Raw genomic sequence first — 19,557 nt, forward strand, 5'->3', positions numbered from 1 at the left:
CTGAGCATGTACAGCAAGTGCTCTTATCCACTGAGCCATCTCTCCAGCCCCTTCTCTGCCATTTTTAGAAACAAGGTCTTACTCTGTAGCCTGATGGGCTGCCCAGGAACTCATAGCAATCCTCTTACTCTAGTCAGCTGTGTGCTGGAATCACAGGTGTGTACCACCATGTCTGAATAAAAGAAATAATTTCCAAGATGGATAATAAATCAGTCACCAAAACTATAACTCTACTGTGCAAGTTCTCTCTGTAGAGCCTCCTCTCGCCGCCCTCGCCACACATATTTTTTGGCATTGAGGAATACAGCTGTTGTAAAAGGTAATGTAATGGGCAGAAGATCTATTGGTCTACTCGGAAATAGAATATGTCATGGTGTCTTACAGGTGAGTGATCAAGGAAGGCACCCAAAGGCATGTATTGGGCTCCCACATGCATATTTACCCATATGTACATGCACCTCACACACATGTACCCACACACATGTGCCCCCCCCCACATATTCACCACACGCAGATATACATAAAAATAAATATACATATAAATAAACAACCCTAAACATTGGACCAAGCAGATGAACCTTGGGAATTTCTTTTTTCTTTCCTTCTTTCCTTCCTTCCTTCCTTCCTTCTTTCCTTCCTTCCTTCCTTCCTTCCTTCCTTCCTTCCTTCCTTCCTTCCTTCCTTCCTTCTTTCCTCCCCTCTCCCCTTCCTCCCTTTCTCTCTTTCTTTCTTTCTTTCTTTCTTTCTTTCTTTCTTTCTTTCTTTCTTTCTTTCTTTCTTTCCTCCTCCTTTTTGAGTCAGGATTTCTCTGTGTAGCCCTGGCTGTCCTGGAATTCTCTCTGTAGACCAGGCTAGACTTGAACTCATGAGATCTGCCTGCCGCTGCCTCCCAAGTGCTGAGATTAAAGGTGTGCACCACCACTGCCCACTTGGAAATCTCTTTTTATGATTATTCTAAATCACTTTCGAGATATCAGAGGTTCTGAACATTTAGTTTTAAACATTTGCTTCCTTCACTAGGATATTGATTAACAGGATATTGACAAAATGAATTACATCTAAACTGGAGAAGATTCAGGTTTTGTTTTTATTATTATTTTTTAATGTTCGAGAAGGTGCATAGAAATATCACTAGAAATGAAACCTTCCTGAAATATAGCAACTCTCAAGCCAGATTTTTAAAGATTCATGTATTTTTATGTGTATGTGTGTGTGCCTGTGTTTATGTATACCACCACATGCAGGAGCCTGTGGAGGCCAGAAGAGGGCATCAGAAACCCTGGGAAGGTAGTTACAGGTGGTTTTGAGCTGCCATGCGGATGCTGGGACCCAAACCTTGGTCCTCTGCAAGAGCACATAGTGCCTGTAAAACCTGCTGAGCCATCACTCCAGTCCCATCTTGGACAGTATTTTTTTTTTTTTTAAACTATCATCTTCTAAAGTAATTTTTTCTTTTTCTCAACTGGTTCTTAAGCTCCTGCTGAATGATGCCAGAGGAGCCCCAGGACATCTATGTTTTTGATCCTGCAACTTCTCTGCAGTCCCCTGGACAGGTGAGAGTTCCTTGGTTTGGTTTTAGGCACAGCCCCAGTTCCTGTCTTCACCTGTCAGTCACCCTGGCAGGAGGGAAGGGAAGCCTTCAGACGGTCAGGCTAGTCTGGATCAGACAGACTCCCGGCAGCCAAGCAGCTGCCTAGAGTGGCCATTTCTAGCTCAGAGACTAGGCCCCCTTCATTTTTATTTCTTCTTTCTCCCTTGGATGCTGTTTTCATTTGACTTGGTCATGACTTTTCATGGTTCCCCAGCCAAGGATGATATTGATGTTAGCCTTGGGATGGAGCTGTCAAGGCCTTTCTTTGTGAGAGAACGGCACAGCTGTACAACCCCCTGCATCCTCAGTGGAAGCCCAGCATCATCCTTCCCTGGGAGTCTCTGTTGGATTTGCTCCGGGCATTCCCCACATCCATGCAGGAGCCCAGGCCACTCTCTATGGTGATACTGATACATCCTAAAGAAGATTTTAATCCTTTTATGATCATTGTCATTTTTAAGGTTCTCTTCATTTTTGGTTTACTTCTGCAATTTGTCAAAAATCGGAGATTGCTTCAAATAGAGGACTAAATAATCGAGAAAACAAGATACGTGTATTATAATTATTGATGGCAAGACTGAGGGACAATCTCTCCTGGCAAGGAGAGAGTGTTAATTAAGGGGCTGCTGTGGGTGGCAGTTTTGCATAGCAGCCCTTTTTTGTTTTGTTTTGTTTTTGTTTTGTTTGTTTTTCGAGACAGGGTTTCTCTGTGTAACTATCCTGGCTGTCCTAGAACTCTCTCTGTAGACCAGGCTCACCTCAAACTCTCAGATCCATTTGCCTCTGCCTCCTGAGTACTGGGATCAAAGGCGTGCACCACCATCACCTCTGGGCAGGACCCTGTAGAATGATGTGATACTTGTATTCATATATTTTCTTTGCTTTGTAAACTGAATACTTCATATTCATCTTTTTAGCAAATCAGTTTCAGAAATCCAGCCCTTCCTTCCTCTAAAGCAGTTCTTCTCAACCTTCCTAGTGCTATGACCCCTTAATACAGTTCTTCATGTTGTGGTGACCCCCCAACCATAAAATTATTTTTGTTGCTACTTCATAACTGCAATTTTGCTACTGTTATGAGTTGTAATGTAAATATCTGTTTTCCGATAGTCTTAAGTGACCCAACGGACTACACTAATTGTATGAGGTAGGTGATATGATGCTCATTTATTTTCTTGACTAGGTCTCATTTACCCAGAGGACTGGCTTGAGATTTGAGCATTTTGCTATCTCTTGTCCCTGTGCAGGCACTGAACATTCTCTGTTTTCTATGATAGTCTTCACTGCTCTGCTCCATCTTCATCCTTTCTGGCTGTTGTTCTTGGACTATTGTTATGGTTGAGGAATTTATGTCCCAGCTCTATGCTCTCATCATATCATCCTCTTCTGTTTTCTTAAGTTTTATCAATGAAATCAGCTCAGGGAATCAATCAGTTGTATGAGTTTTGTTGTGAAAAAGACTGGTTTTGTGATCCCATTCTCACAAACCTCTCTGAGGAAGCCATGATCACCACTCAGCTACTGCTTTTGGCTGATCTTTGTGTGTCCTTTGAAAACATGATGTCACTGCTTCTTGGTTATTTTGACCTGGGTATATTCTGCCTTCTTTTCATGAGAGCAGAAGATGGTTTAGGTTCTCCCCCCCCCACACACACATACACTTTGCCACCACTCTCACCATAACACTCCCCACCCATGTCTAGAATTGAGCTTTAATTTGGGTTTTGTAGGAACTGGGTGTTTTCATGACTGCAGCTACTGTTCATAGTTAACCTATGAAGAATAATTATTATTTTCCCTGAAGTTAGTGCTGAAAATACTATTGTTTCCATGTTTTAGTTTCTGCTCCTCAGGATGGTGATGAACTCACCACATGGGGTTATTCCTAACCCCCACATACACAGACAGCACAATGCTGCCAGTATCTGTATCATCAAAGTATTATAATACTGCCTGTCAGGTGTTAATGGCTCAGGCTTTGCACTCTCCCCAAGGGTCAAGTGAGGAAATAGCTTCAGCCCTGTCTCAATTGTCTTCTGTTGTCCATAGTTGAAGCCCATGAGTGCTCTGTAATTCAGGCTTAATGATGAACCTGCCATAAAGAACCCCTTGGAGCCTACTATTGTTGGTCTGTAAATCCATTTCTGCTTGCTAGCAACAAGTTTGTTTAGTCAGCTTTCTGTTACTATTTTAAAATACCTGGCACAATTAGCTTATAAAGAGAAAAGGTTATATGTGGACTCATTGCTTTTACAATTGGGGAAGTGTGTCTGATGGCAATGGTAGAGAAAGAAAGCATGGCAGAGGAAACTGCTGATTTCATGACCAGGAAGCAAAAGAAGAGGAAGGGGCCAGGCTCTCACAGTGCCCTCCAAGGTAGTCCTGCTGTGATCTAAGGATGCTCTGCTGAGTTCCACCCTAAGATAACACCATCTCTTGATAGTACTACCTTGGAGCCAGAGCCTTTGGTGTGTGGACCTTTTGGGGACATTCAACATCCAAGCTCTAACAAGCTACCTCCTCAGACTTGCCATTGTGACTGCCTTCTCACAGCCCCAGACAGTGTTGAGAAGTGGTTTAAAACCAGGTTTGCTGCCCACATAAATAATGTGCTGCCTATTTTTTTTTTATCATTTTTCTTGCTCATTGTTAGCTTATGGAGAGGTCTTTCTTGATATGTTTTAAAACAGTTTATATATATATAATATATATATATATATATATATATATATATATATATGTATATTTGATGGCTTAAAAGTTTGGAAAATAATCAAGTCTCTAATACCAGGGAGTCTTCCTTGACACAGGAAAATACTTGTTAGAATTTTAACTAAAAGCCATTAGTCTCAGAGTTTCTTAAAGGCTAGTATGATGATACTGTGTGTCCTTCAGGACTCAAAAAGAATTGACACAGATACCTTAATGCCCTAGGAGGGACAGCTTCTTGCTAGTTTGAACTAAAATTTATATTCTGTAGGAAACTAATTAGTCAATTAGGAAAGAAGTTATATGTAGAAACTTACAAGTAGAAATAGGTACCTATGTATGTATATGTCTCTATAGCTCTCATAACATAATTTTTAAAAACTGTATATATATATATATATATATATATATATATATATCTTTACCATTATGAATTTCTTGTCTCTGTATGCATGTTTTATATACACACATTGAAGACTATTCCAAAGAATCTGTTATTAAGAAGTGCACTCAGTTCAAGTTTGAACAATTCAACTGGAATAATCATAGACAGAATAATTATCTTAAAGGAAGGCCTCAAGCGTTTAAAACAACAACACCATGAGGAGAGACCTGGCCCAAGAACAGATATGAGGAAGAAGGAAGATCCACCGCTATTACAGAGAGCCTTTTGTTCACTGGAGTTGACTCAGACAGTTCCAGAAAGGGCCACTTTGCTGATTATGGCAGTCCCCAAAGGAAGCAGCCAGGACATCTCCACAAGGAGGAAAAGATGGCTTTTATGAAGAACCAAATGAAGGACTTTGCTAGTGAAGTCAACTATAAAAAGGATATGTGCATAAAATGAAATAGGTTTGAAGTGATTTATACATATTGTATATATGCATCACACAATCATGAGAAAAGAAAGTTGGAAGACTCACACTTCCTGATAGCAAGTCTTACTCCAGAGTGACAGTAATCAAGACAGTGTGGTACTGATGTAAGAACGAGAAATGGATCAGTGGAATGGGCAGAGACTCTAGAAGCCAACCTTCACATTAGAACCAATTTACTTTGACAAGGATCCTGAGAAAATTCAATAAGGAAAGACATTATTTTTTTTCCACAAATGATTCTAGAACAACTGGATAGTAACATGCAAAGGAATAAAGCCAGATCCTGGTCACAGCTACAAAAATGAACTCCAAATGGACGAAAGACATAAGCATAAGAGAAAAAAAACCTCAACAAAAAACAAAACAAACAAACAAAAACAAAACAACAAAACCTTAGAAGAAAACTCAGTGGGGGAGATGGGGAATATCTTGATATTAGATGTGACAATAATTTCTTGATATGACAGAAATAAAAGAAAAAAATTGGTAAGTTGGACTACACTAAAATCTAAAAGCCTGTGTCTCAAAGGATACCATCTGGAGATAGAAGAAATACTGATATAGGGCTTCTATTTAGAACATAAAGTATTCACATAGTTTAATAATAATGAAAAGCTCAATTTAAAAATGAACAAAGGATTAAAATGGACATTTCTCCAAAGAAGATGTCTTAGTTAGGGTTTCTATTGCTGTAAAGAGACACCATGATGTAAAACATTTTATTGAGATGGTGGCTTACAGTGTCAGAGGTTTATTCCATTACCACCATGTTGGGAAGCATGGTGGCTGGGAGTATGGCAGAATGCATACAGACACGGTGTTGGAGCTGAGAGTCCTTACATCTTTATCCAAAGGCAACAGGAAGTGAACTGAGATATTAGGTGTGGCTTGAGCATACATGACATGTCAGAACCTACCTCCACACTGACAGACTGCCTCCAACAAGGCCACAAGTCCCAATAGTACCACTCCCTTTGGGGGCCACTTTCTTTCAAACTACCATGTGGATTCTACTCCCTGGCTTCCAAAGCCATATCATAATGCAAAAATGCATTTCTTTTTCTTTTTCTTGTTGTTTTCCTTCCCTTCCTTCCTTCCTTCCTTCCTTCCTTCCTTCCTTCCTTCCTTCCTTCCTTCCTTCCTTCCTTTCTTTCCTCCTTTTTTCTTCCTTCCTTCCCTTCCTCCTTTCTTCCTTTTTGTTTGTGGCAGAGTTTTATATGTAACCTACCCAGGCTGTCCTTGAGTAAAGTTATTCTTACAGCCATAATCTTTATGCTTCAGCCTTCTGAATTCTTGGGTTATAGTCTATGCCACTAAATTGTCCCTGTCTCTCTGTCCCTCTGTGCCCCTGTCTGTGTCTCTGTCTCAGTCTCTCTCATTGTGTGTGTGTGTGCACTCAGTATGTGTCTCAGTCTCTCTCATTGTGTGTGTGTGTGTGTGTGTGTGTGTGTGTGTGCACTCAGTATGTGTCTTAGTCTCTCTCATTGTGTGTGTGTGTGTGTGTGTGTGTGTGTGTGTGTGTGCACTCAGTATGTGTCTCAGTCTCTCTCATTGTGTGTGTGTGTGTGTGTGTGTGTGTGTGTGTGTGTGTGTGTGTGCACTCAGTATGTGTTTCCCCATATCTGCATCTTTAACATTTGGTGTGCTTTCACCCCGGGTTATCACAGACAACAGTGCTGTGAACACCATGGTAAGTTTTTGTGTGGAGTGTTGTCACTTCTCACAGATGTGTACTTAGAGGAGGAATCAGTGGCTCACACACTGACACCATGTTTAATGTTTGTAGACTTTGCTGTCATGGAAGTGAAACCGCACATCCTGTGTGAATTCCGTGTTAACCTAGGTTTGTGAAAAGGAAGTCACCATTTGTCTATTCTTTTTAAATTTTCAATTATTATTTTTTTCTAACTAGATACACAGCCTACAGTTGCAATGAGATATAGTTCCTGTCTTATCCAGAGTGCAAGCACAGATTCTCTTCATGTTTTACTCTTCTGTGAGAGGAGGCAGGAATAGGCCCCCACAAGCCCTATCTTATCTCTTCTCTTTCATCTTTCTTCTTTGTTCTCTAGGTACAAGGGTCTGGAGATAGTGAATGGACAGTATCCACGCTTGGAACTTGATGATATCCATGACCATATCCCCCAGGTGTTGGCTTAACAACAGACTGATTTCTTAGTTTTAAAAAAAAGTGAGTATTTTTGTTAATAAGAGACAGTTCCAGTCCAAGTTCAACTTAAGTGCATGTTTAGTGATTTGGGTTAAGTCCTTTCATGTACCCAGTTTTTGATTTTTTTTCCCTCTGGGGTTTAGAGAGCAGACTTGGTGGTTGGAAATGCTTGCTGCTCTTATAGAAGACCAGAGTTCAGTTTCCAGCACCAACAGGTCAACTCACAACTGCCTATAACTCTAGCCCCAGGGTATCAGATACCTCTCCTCCTTTCTTCTTCCTTTGTCACTCCTCTCTCTCTCTCTTTCTCTCTCTCTCTCTCTCTCTCTCTCTCTCTCTCTCTCACACACACACACACACATAGTTAATACACAATTAAAAATATTTTCTTTCACCCAACAGTCATTTAACAATACCTACCAGGAGCACTTGTGTATAAGTATAGGTGTTCAATGTTGCCTTATAAACATACACCCATTCTCTGCTCCAAAGGCCTTTTCAGACTAGCAGCGGGAGACACACATTTGAAGCAACAATTATGACATGGAAAGTCACTTGTTATCACTCAGACACTATGGGAGCCAATGCACACGAACCCTTTCACTTCCTGGTTAGTTCCAGGTTTTCTAGGTTCAGGTTAGCTGGATTCTGGCTTTAGATTGCCTGGGGTCCAAGGATTTTCTTACTTCTTTGTACTTATGTGGCTGTGGATAGATGAAGAGACCATCTGGCCTTCAATTTCATCACCTGAGAAAGGAACACAATAATTATACCTTCTGTATAAGGCTATTACCAACATCAAACAAGTTAATATGGTGGGAGCACCACAATTAGTAATATTTAGCAGTATTTACGTGCACTATGTGAATGTTAATTATGGCTATCACTCCTTATTTTCAAATAAGTTCAGTATGACAACAGAGTGAGAGCTCCACAGATAACCCATTGGGGGCAAGAGGAATACACTAAAAACAGAATTCCTATGTATTCTTTTTTATTCTTCTATTTCTATGTTTTCATGTTTGGGGGTATATCTATGATGTTTGTAAAAATTTCTAAAAAGTTTCTTAAATTTTATTTATTATTGTTGTTGTTGTTGTTGTTGGTGTGTGTGTGTGTGTGTGTGTGTGTGTGTGTGTGTGTGTGTGTGTTCAGGTATGCATGTGAAGGACAGAGGACAACTTTGTGGATTTGGTTCTCTCCTACCCTTACATAGGTTCTGGGTGTCGAACTCAGGCATCAGGCTCTCCTAAGTAAGTATCTTAACCAGCTGAGCCATCTTGCCAGCCCTGACTGCTCAATGGCTAAACACATGTAGTTATTTTTGTTGACAAAGTCCTCAAGGAAACTTAAAGATGATTGTGTTACGGGGTACATGATGCCCCTCTCCACAGAAGGGACATGTAGTTTATAATTTACAAAGCACCTTGATTGTAGAACATATTAGTTATGAAGTGTTTGCAACTGCTTCTGGTCCTCATGACATTCGCATGGACAGACGGTCTATGCCCTACCAGCATCAGCACCAGCCATCCTCCAGGCCTTTGCTAGGTTTTGCAGGTTCCCAGAGGATTGGCTCCCATTTTCTTGGTCTATGTTCTCACCCTGCCCTCACAGTTGTGGCATGGTGTGTCACATGAGACATAATCTATTGCAATTTGAGGTGTCCGTATCCTTGGCCAACACTTCTCCAGAGTGACAGTTAATGATCTTTCGTTACTGAATTTTCTTGCAAACAAGAAAACCCTAGGAGAAGCATATGAAAACATTTACCATAGAAAGCAATCTGGCCCCTCTGCCCGATTCATTTTCAGATTTTCTTGTGTAAAAGAAGCTAACAAAACAACAGCTGCTCAGCCACAAATTAGTAAAACAAGCTTTCATACCGGATGGCTATTGACGGCTCTTACTTAAGGCAATTTGCAAATTCATGAAGAATTTCCCTTCACACATTCGCACTTGTGCAGCTTTTGAAGCCTTGCTGAGAATTTGGAGACTAATTTATGTAAACAAAAAGGAGACCCACATTTTCTTGAGATTCCATAAGCTCACTACATATTTAATTGGAGTTCCATAAAATCCGCTCATTAAAAAGCAGAGGACATAGCTCCAAGGAGAGAGGTTACCATTACTTTCTCACTGGATGCAGAAATAACAGAGGGCAATTAACGGGCTGCTGGGGGGCACACAAATTATTTGCTTTCAAAATTAGTTTTCTGTCCTTAGCTTCTAAAAGTATCTATTCCTTCACCAAAGCTCATTTTTCTAAATTGAGCTAGTTGCATATGATTATGATTATTATTGAGATAAGGTCTCATGAAGCCTAGATTGGCCACACATTTTCTATGTAGCAAAAGATGACCTTGAATTTCTAATCCTCCTGCCTCTGCCCCTGTATTGTTGAGATGATAGATTTGTGTTATGCCTGGTTTATGTGGCACTAAAGACTGAATCCAGGACTTCATGTTTGTTAGGCAAACACCACACCGATTGAGTCACATCCCTAGTCCTGTAGCTCATGATTTGTTTTACTTTATTTTGGAGACAGGGACTCACTATGTAGCCCTGGCTGTCCTGTCTAACCTTGAACTCACAGAGTTCCACTAGGCTCTGCCTCCTGAATGCTGGAATTAAAGGCATGGACCACCACATCTGGCAATATCTCCTGACTTTTAAAGGTCAAAAATCGAGAAAAACTCTCCTAATGCACAGACTGCTCTGCCTTGGGAACTGATGGAACCCTGCCTTGGGTTGGTCTTTATCTTTCTTTTTCTATTTTCCAACTATAAAACAAACATTTGAATACTGGCCTCACAAGTCTGTGAGCTGATGCTGGGGAAACATTTTTAAAGATGGAATGTGCTGATCATTAATTTTGATATATTTTTATTTATATAATTTGAGACAGGTTGTTTTTTTTTTCCATGAGAATAAATCCCCTTCAGGTTTCTTCTTTATGATTGTGTGTATGTCAATGTGATTTGGTCTTTTAATAAAAGCAAGATTTATGACAGGTAGGTTAACTTGTGAGTGAAACATGTCTTACTTACCTTGTGTGCTGAACTGACCGGTGCATTCTGTCCTTACAAATGTGTCTAACGTGCTCAGAACGATCACTGTGTCTTGACTGTTGAAGAGGATCATGTTGGCACCTCCTGTTTATGTCATTTTTGTATTGTTTTGACAATTTGCATTTTTCCTCTCGTTGAACACAAGTAAGACAATTTGGACACCTGATTTGATACTTCCAGATCTATTGAATTTTACCCTTTTGATGTGAAGAAATTTCTGTAAAGGATTCCAGAGATTTGTGACACCCGGGCACCCCTTACTGGGCATTTTCTATGTACTGACTATGGAGTAGACAACATGTACCAGTGGATCTCTTTCTCTCTCTTTTTCTTTTTTTAAAATTTAAATTAGAAACAAGCTTGTTTTACATGTCAATCCCAGTTCCCTCTCCCTCCCCTCCTCCCTTGCCCCCCACAAACTCCCAATCTCATCCCCTTTCTGCTTCCCAGGGAGGGTGAGGCCTTCCATGGGTGAATCTTCAAAGTCTGTCATTTCATTTGGAGCAGGGCCTAGACCCTCCCTCATGGGTCTAGGCTGAGAGAGTATCCCTCTATGGGGGGTGGGCTCCCAAAGTTCATTTGTGTACTAGGGATAAATATTGATCACTACTAGAGGCCCCATAGCCTCCTAACTGACATCCACGTTCAGGGGGTCTGGGTTGATCTTATTGTGGTTTCCCAGCTATCAGTCTGGGGCCCATGAGCTCCCCTTTGTTCAGGTCAGCTGTTTCTGTGGGTTTCTCCAGCTTAGTCTTGACCCCTTTGCTCATCATTCCTCCCTCTCTGCAACTGGATTCCAGGAGTTCAGCTAAGTGTTTAGCTGTGGGTGTCTGTTTCTGCTTCCATCAGCTACTGGATAAAGGCTCTAGGATGGTATATAAGGTAGCCGTCAATTTCATTATGGGGGAAGGGCATTTAGGGTAGCCTCTCCACTATTGCTTAGATTGTTAGTTGGTGTCATCCTTGTAGACTCTGGATATTTCCCTAGTGCCAGATTTCGCTTTAAACCTATAGTGACTCCCTCTTTTATGGTATCTCTTTTCTTCCCCTGACTGGATCTTCCTGCTCCCTCATGTCCTCCTCTCCCCTTCTCTTTCTCCTAACTCCCTTTCCCCTCCCCATGCTCCCAATTTGTTCAGGAGATCTTGTCCCCATGCTTGTCTTTTTTGTGACTAGGTAACCTCACTCAAGATGGTTTCTTCTGGTTCCATCCATTTGCCTGCGAATTTCAAGATTCCATTTTTGTTTTGTTTTGTTTTGTTTTATTTTGTTTTGTTTTGTTTTGTTTTCCACTGAGTAGTACTCCACTGTGTAAATGTACCATGTTTTCTTTATCCATTCTTCAGTTGAAGGGCATCTAGGTTGCTTCCAGGTTCTGGGTATTACAAATAATGCTGCTAAGAACATCATTGAAGAGATGTCCTTGTTGTAGGAATGTGCTTCTTTTGAGTATATGCCTAAGAGTGGAATTGCTGGATCTTGTGGTAGACTGATTCCCATTTTTCTGAGGAAATGTCATACTGATTTCCAAAGTGGCTGTATGAGTTTGCACTCCCACCAGCAGTGGAGGAGTGTTCCCTTTTCTCCACATCCTCTCCAGCATACACTGTCATTGGTGTTTTTGATTTTAGCCATTCTGACAGGTGTAAGATGGTACCTCAGAGTTGTTTTGATTTGCATTTCCCTGATGGCTAAGGATGCTGAACACTTTAAGTGTCTTTCAGCCATTTTAGATTCCTTTATTGAGAATTCTATATTTGGTTCTGTACCCCACTTTTTAATTGAATTGCTTGGTGTTTTGGTGGCTGGCTTCTTGAGTTCATTGTATATTTTGGAAATCAGCCCTCTGTCAGATGTGGGGGCTGGTGAAGATCTTTTCCCATTCTGAGGGCTGTCGTTGTCTTGCTGACTGTGTCCTTTGCCTTACAGAAGCTTTTCAGTTTCAGGAGGTCTCATTTATTAATTGTCGACCTCAATGTCTATGCTACTAGTGTTATGTTCAGGAAGTGGTCTCTTGTACCAATTCATTCGAGGGTATCACCTACTTTTCTCTTCTAAGAGGTTCAGTGTGGCTGGATTTATGTTGAGGTCTTTGATCCATTTGGACTTAAGTTTTGTGCATGGAGATAGATATGGATCTATCTGTAGTCTTCTACATGCCAGCATCCAGATATGCCAGCACCATTTGTTGAAGATGCTTTCTTTTTTCCATTGTACATCTTTAGATTCTTTTTCAAAAATCAGGTGTTCATACATGTTTTTCATACAGGGTTTTCATTCAATTCCATTGATCAACCTGTCTGCTTTTGTGCCAATACCAAGCTGTTTTCAGGACTATGGCTCTATAATAGAGCTTGAAGTTAGGAATTGTGATGACTCCTGAAGTTCCTTTATTGTATGGGGTTGTTTTGGCTATCCTGGGATTTTTTTGTTTTTCCATATAAAGTTGAGTACTTTTCTTTCAAGGTCTGTGAAGAATTGTGTTGGGATTTTGATGGAGATTGCATTGAATCTGTAGATTGCTTTTGGCAAGATTGCTAGAGGGAGCCAGTATAGGTTTGGAGAGAGGCCTGGCACAGGGAAAATGTTAGGGGATCCACAGGGATGACCCCAACTAAGAATCTAGGCAGTGGTGGAGTGTAGGGGACAGTAAGCCACGCCTGTTAGAGGCTGGCTACAGGTGTGCCTGACCACGCCTGTCAGGGAGTGGTCAAGGTGAGGTCCGGATGATGCGTGATAGGTTTTTAAGAGGCTGCAAGGCACACGGGCCTTCTCTCTGGCCTGCCTGCCTTGCTGTCCCTGGCACGCTCTGGCTTGCGTTTGGCTGGTGTTTATCTGAATAAAGATATCTTAACCTTACAGACTATGGACCAGCTCTCGTTATAGTAGAGAAGCTGCCTTTGATGCCCTTCCCCTATAATGAGATTGATGACTACCTTGGTTGCCATTCCTAGAGCCTTCATCCAGTAGCTGATCAAAGCTAAGGCACCCACAGCTAAACACTGAGCCATAATCCTGGAATCCAGTTGTGGAGAGGGAGGAGGCATGAGCAGAGGAGCTAAGATGGTGCTGGAGAAACCCACAGAAACAGTTGACTTGGTGAGAGCATGGAGATGCTAGTCAAAAAGCTGGGGAATCAGCATTGGACCGAACCAAGCCCTCTGAATGTGGGTACCAGCTAGGAGGCCAGGGCTGTCAATAGGACCTCTAACAGTGGAGCCAGTGTTTATCCCTAGAGCACAAATGGACTTTGGGAACCCATTCCCTATGGAGGGATACTATTGTAGCCCAGATATGGGAAGGAGGGCCTGGGCCCTCCCCCAAATGATGTGAGGGACTTTGATGGTCCCCCGTGGAGGGCCTTACTATCCCTGGGGAGTGGGTGGGGGTGGGTTGGGGGGGTTGGGGGGATGGGAGGGCGAGGGAATGGGGGATTGATATGTAAGTAAGAGTGCTTCTAAAATAAAAAATATATATATTTTAAAAAGGCCTAGACTATTGTGCTGCTGGTTTGTCTTTGAAATACATACCTTCAGGACCCAAAGAGAGTCATACATGGACCCCCCCCAGAAGGGGAAAGGGAAAAGATCTCCTGAGTAAATTCGGAGCACCGGGGAGGGGGGGAAGTAGGAGAAAGAGGAGGGGAGAAGGGGAGGGGGAGGAAGAACATGAGGGATCAGGAAGGTGGAGTTGCGGGAAGAACAGAAAAGGAGAGCAAGGAAAGAGATTCCTTAAAAGAGGGAGTGTTATGGGCTTAGCAAGAAACTTGGCACTAGGGAGATCTCCAGGGATCCACAAAGATGACCCCAACTAAGAATCTAAGCAATAGTGGAGAGGCCACCTTAAATGCCCTTCCCCTATAATGAGATTGATGACTACCTTAAATGCTATCATAGAGTCTTCATCCAGTAGCTGATGGAAGCAGAAGCAGAGATTCACAGCGCAGATTCACACTGAGCTGAACTCCTGGAATCCAGTTGTAGAGAAGGGAGGAGTGATGAACAAAGTGGTCAAGACTATGCTGGGGAAACCCACAGAAACAGCTGACCTGAACAAGGGGTTGCTCATGGACCCCAGTCTGACAGCTGGGAAACCAGCATAAGATCGAACCACCCTAAATGAGGGTGGGTGTTGGTTGGAGGGCTTGGGCAGTCTATGCAGCCTCTGGCAGTGGAACCAGTATTTATCCATAGTGCATGAATGGGCTTTGGGAGCCCTTTCCCTATGGAGGGATACTCTCTCAGCCTAGATACACAGGGGAGGGTCTAGGTCCTGCCCCAAACGATGTAACAAATTTTGATGATCCCCCATGGGAGGCCTCACCATCCCTGAGAAATGGATGGGGGTGAGTGGGATAGGGAGTTGGTGGGGGAAATGGGAGGATGGTAGGGAGAGGGAACAGGCATTGGTATGTAAAATAAGATTGTTTTAAATTTAAATAAAAATTAATAAAAAAAGAAATACATACCTTCATGTAGGAGAAGAATTTCTAAGAGCTAGAGCTGCTAATTAGAGTTGTGAGTTGGCCTGGTCCAACTATTGAGCTTCTCTCTAAACATGGCCACATTATAGTCCCCACCCCAACTGTGTCTTTATGTTCTCTACAGGGGAAGTTATTCTGATGAGGAAAACATCATCGTGTTTCCAGTCACATCTTTTAAAAATGACAATTTGAGTATTTCTTTTTTTCCTCCATTTTTTGTTTAAATTAGAAACAAGATTGTTTTACATGTCAATCCCAGTTCCTTCTCCCTCGCCTCCTCCTCTGACCCCCACTAACAACCTTCCTATCCCATTCCATTCCTGCTCCCCAGGGAGGGTGAGACCTTCCATGGGGGGGTCTTCAGAGTCTGTCATATCTTTTGGGATGGGGCCTAGGCCCACCCCCATGTGTCTAGGCTGAGGGAGTATCCCTCGATGTGGAATGGGCTCCCAAAGTCCATTCCTATGCTAGGGATAAGCACTGATCTACTACAAGAGGCCCCATAGATTTCTGAGGCCTCCTCACTGACACCCACATTCATGGGATCTGGATCAGTTCCATGCTGGTTTCCCAGCTATCAGTCTGGGGACAAAGAGCTCTCCCTTGTTCAGGTCAGCTGTTTCTGTGGTTTTTCATCAGCCTGGTCTGGACCCCTTTGCTCATCACTCCTCCTTCTCTGCAACTGGATTCCAGTTCAGTTCAGTGTTTATCTGTGGGTATCTGCTTCTACTTCCATCAGCTGCTGGATGAAGGCTCTAGGATGGCATAAAATTAGTTATCAATCTCATTATCAGGGGAGGGCATTTAAGGTGGCCTCTTCACTGTTGCTTGGATTGTTACTTGGTGTCATCCTTGTAGATCTCCAGACATTTCCTTAGTGCCTGATTTCTCTTTAAGCCTATAATGGCTCCCTCTCTTATGGTATCTCTTCTTTTGCTCTCCTCTATTCTTCCCCCTACACAACCTTCCTGCTCCCTTATGTCCTCCTCACCCATCCTCTTCTCCCCTTCTCATTGTCCTAGCTCCCTCTCCCCTCCCCCATGCTCCCAATTTGCTCAGGAGATCTTGTCCCTTTTCCCTTCTCCAAGGGACCATGTATGTCTCTCTTAGAGTCCATCTTGTTTCCTAGCTTCTCTGGCAGTGTGGATTGTAGGCTGGTAATCCTTTGCTCTATGTCTAAAATCCATATATGAGTGAGTGCATACCATGTTTGTCTTTTTGTGACTGGGTTACCTCGCTCAGAATGGTTTCTTCTAGTTCCATCCATTTGCCTGCGAATTTCAACATTCCATTGTTTTCTTTTTCCACTGAGTAGTACTCCATTGTGTAAATATACCACATTTTCTCTATCCATTCTTCAGTTGAGGGGCATCTAGGTTGCTTCCAGGTTCTGGCTATTACAAATAATGCTGCTATGAACATAGTTGCACAGATGTCCTTGTTATATGAATGTGCATCCTTTGGGTATATGCCTAAGAGTGGAATTGCTGGATCTTGTGGTAAACTGATTCCCATTTTTCTGAGCAACCACAATACTGATTTCCAAAGTTGCTGTATGAGTTGGCAGTGGAGGAGTGTTCCCCTTTCTCCACATTCTCTCCAGCATAAGTTATCTTTGGTGTTTTTGATTTTAGCCATTCTGACAGGAGTAAGATGGTATCTCTGAATTGCTTTGATTTGCATTTGGCTAAGGATGTTGAGCACTTTCTTATGTGTCTTTCAGCCATTTTAGATTCCCAATTGTATCGAATTGAATACCCTGGTATTAACCCACATACCTATCAACCCACATACCTTCGAACACATGATTTTTGACAAAGAAGCTAAAGATGTACAATGGAATAAAGAAAGCATCTTCAACAAATGGTGCTGGCATAACTGGATGCTGGCATGTAGAAGACTGCAGATAGATCCATGTCTATCGCCACACACAAAACTTAAGTCCAAATGGATCAAAGGCCTCAACATAAATTCTGTTACACTGAACCTCTTAGAAGAGAAAGTGGGAAGTACCCTTGAACAAATTGGTACAGGAGACAGCTTCCTGAACATTACACCTGTTGCACAGACACTGAGATCGACAATTAATAAATGGGACCTCCTGAAACTGAGAAGCTTTTGTAAGGCAAAGGACACAGTAAGCAAGACAAAATGACAGCCCTCAGACTGGGAAAAGATATTCACCAACTCCACATCTGAGTTGTGGAGGGCTTATCTCCAAAATTTACAAAGAACTCACAAAGCTAGTTTCCAGAACACCAAATAATCCAATTAAAAAGTGGGGTACAGAACTAAATAGAGAATTCTCAATAGAGCAATTTGAGTATTTCTTAAGCCTTTCTGAATTCTTTTGAGAATTCAGAGAACTTACTGAGCTTCCTTTTTGGGTTTATATAACTCTTAATGAAACAAAATGTGGCACATATGCTTCAGTTGACTCTCCATGGAGTTTGCAGGGATAAATTAGTCACTCGTGTTTATTGATCCTGCGTTTCTTATGTATTTAGTCTTTCATATGAAAAAAACACAAGAGTTCTGTATCTTGCAGCTCTCATGTACCTGTCTTGGCCCCATACCCTCTTCCACCTGGAACTTGTTTCTGGTTGGGGAGAGAGGTCAATCTCTTGGGTCTCAGTAGGGATGTGTGAGAGAATTTGGCTGGGAGTCTAGGAAGGCTTTGGTTTCAGAACCAGGGCCGAGGTTGTGCTAAAAAGGAACCACATTGCTAAGGCAATGTAAGAACAACAGCAAAGCAAGCTAAAAGGAGCTTGGGCTCCTCAGGCCGTGGGTGGGTAAGTTTTATTTGTAAAAGGCCAGAGAGTAAATGTCTTTAGAGTCTCATTGCAGTCACTACCTCCTGGATTTCCAGGTTAAAATTGTCATTTGAGAAAATATAAACAAATGAACAGGGCTGTATAAGACTTTTTGTGGGAATTAAAATTTGAATTTAATGTTAATTTCATTTATTCTAAAATAATCTTTTGTTCCCATCTCCGAAGTTACAGAATGAAAAGTCTGTACAAAAAGCTTATTTGAGCTACATAAAGATTATTTTTTGTTTGTAACTGGTAGTTTGAATAAAATTGTCCCCAAAGGCTCAAGGGAATGGCATTATTGAGAAGTGTGGCCTTGTTGGAGTAAGTGTGTTACTTTGGAGGCAGCCTTTGAGGTCTCATATGCTCAAAGTAGGCCCAGTGACAGTCTCCTGCTGCTGCCTTTGAATCAGGACATAGAATTCTCAGCTCCTTCTCCAGCACCATATCTGCCTGACCACTGTCATGCTTCCTGCCATGAAGCCCCAATTAAATGTTTTCCTTTATAAGAGTTGCTGTGGTCATTGTTTCTTCATAGCAATAGAAACTCTAAGACAACAGCATAGCAAAACTAGTGATTAGCTCTCAGGTGTGTCTGATATAGGCTTAAAACGAGTTCATAATTGAGCAGGTAGACCAGCACTAGCAATTGCTGATTTCTATCAGAAACAATCTCTCTGTTCTTTGGTTATTAGCCATAAAATGTGTTCTTACTTGATAAAGCAATATTGTAGTTAATAGCAGCAATGAAAATTTATGGTTGGGGTCTCCACAGCATGAAGAACTCTATTAAAGGTTGGGAACCACTGCTCCAGAGGCAACTCCTAGATACAGAAGCAGAAACAGAAGCATTAAGCCCTGAGACCACCTGGGAAAGAGGGAAATTCCAGAGCCTCAGCCTTAATTCTAACATGAAAAACAGACTTTCTCCTGGTTAGGATCAGCTGTCAACACAACCCAGAGTTGTCTGAGAAAAATCTTAATTGGGGGTTGCTTCCATTAGACTGGCCTATGAGAATGTTTTTAGCACTTTTTTTTTTTATAGTTAACTGATGTAGGAGGGCCTGTCCACTATGGGCAACTCTCTCCTTAGGCAGGTGCACCTGGGCTGCATGAACGGACTAGACAAGTATGAGCCAGGCAGCAAGCAAATAATCAAAGTTTCTCTGTGGTTTTGCCTTGAGTTCCTGCCCCAGATTTCCTCAAAGAAGGACATGGAACTTGATGCTAATCTAGACATAGGAGAACAATGAATCTCAACTGAGGAATTGCCTCCATCAGACTGGCCAATGGGTGTGTTTGTGGGGGCATTTGATTGATTGCCAATTGATGTGAGAGGGCCCAGCCATTTGTGAGTGGTTCTATTTCTTGGCAGAAGGGCCATGGACTGTGTAAGACAGGTAGCTAAGCAAGCCAGTAAGCACCATTCTTCAGTTTCTGCCTCCAGGCTCCTGTCTTCAGCCCCTGCACTGGCTTCTTCAGTGATAGACTGTAATCTGAAAACCAAATAAGTCCTTTTCTCTTTGGGGTGGTTTTTGGTCAGTAGTTTAGCACAAAAATTAAAAGCAAACTAGGACGAACTATAAGATCAAATATTTCCTCCCCAAGTTGCTTTGGGTCAGAATGTCACAGCAACAGGACTTAGCCCCATGTGTGAAGAGACATTCTTTCATGGCTTTGGGACCACTTCTCAAAGAAGTTGAGGTCTGAGTGACAAGTGGCTGTCAATACAAGCAGAAAGGACATGTAGGCTAAATGACACAGTGCCCACAGAGCTAGCAGTGTTAGAATGGTGACTGTTGGTTGGAAATGGGATGCAGGATTGTTGCTTGTGAGAATAGT

At 42.0% G+C, this 19,557-nt stretch overlaps 1 long non-coding RNA gene across 1 annotated transcript; it reads left to right on the forward strand.

The window, feature by feature from the left end:
- The first annotated feature begins 155 nt into the window (after window positions 1-155).
- Window positions 156-16,680, forward strand: LOC113834145. The gene is made up of 4 exons (XR_003482500.2): window positions 156-319; window positions 1,475-1,553; window positions 7,251-7,369; window positions 16,626-16,680. It is a non-coding gene; the product is annotated as an uncharacterized LOC113834145 (long non-coding RNA).
- The last annotated feature ends 2,877 nt before the right edge of the window (window positions 16,681-19,557 follow it).

Source organism: Cricetulus griseus, chromosome 2 (genome assembly GCF_003668045.3).
Source record: "Cricetulus griseus strain 17A/GY chromosome 2, alternate assembly CriGri-PICRH-1.0, whole genome shotgun sequence".
Lineage (NCBI taxonomy): Eukaryota > Metazoa > Chordata > Mammalia > Rodentia > Cricetidae > Cricetulus > Cricetulus griseus.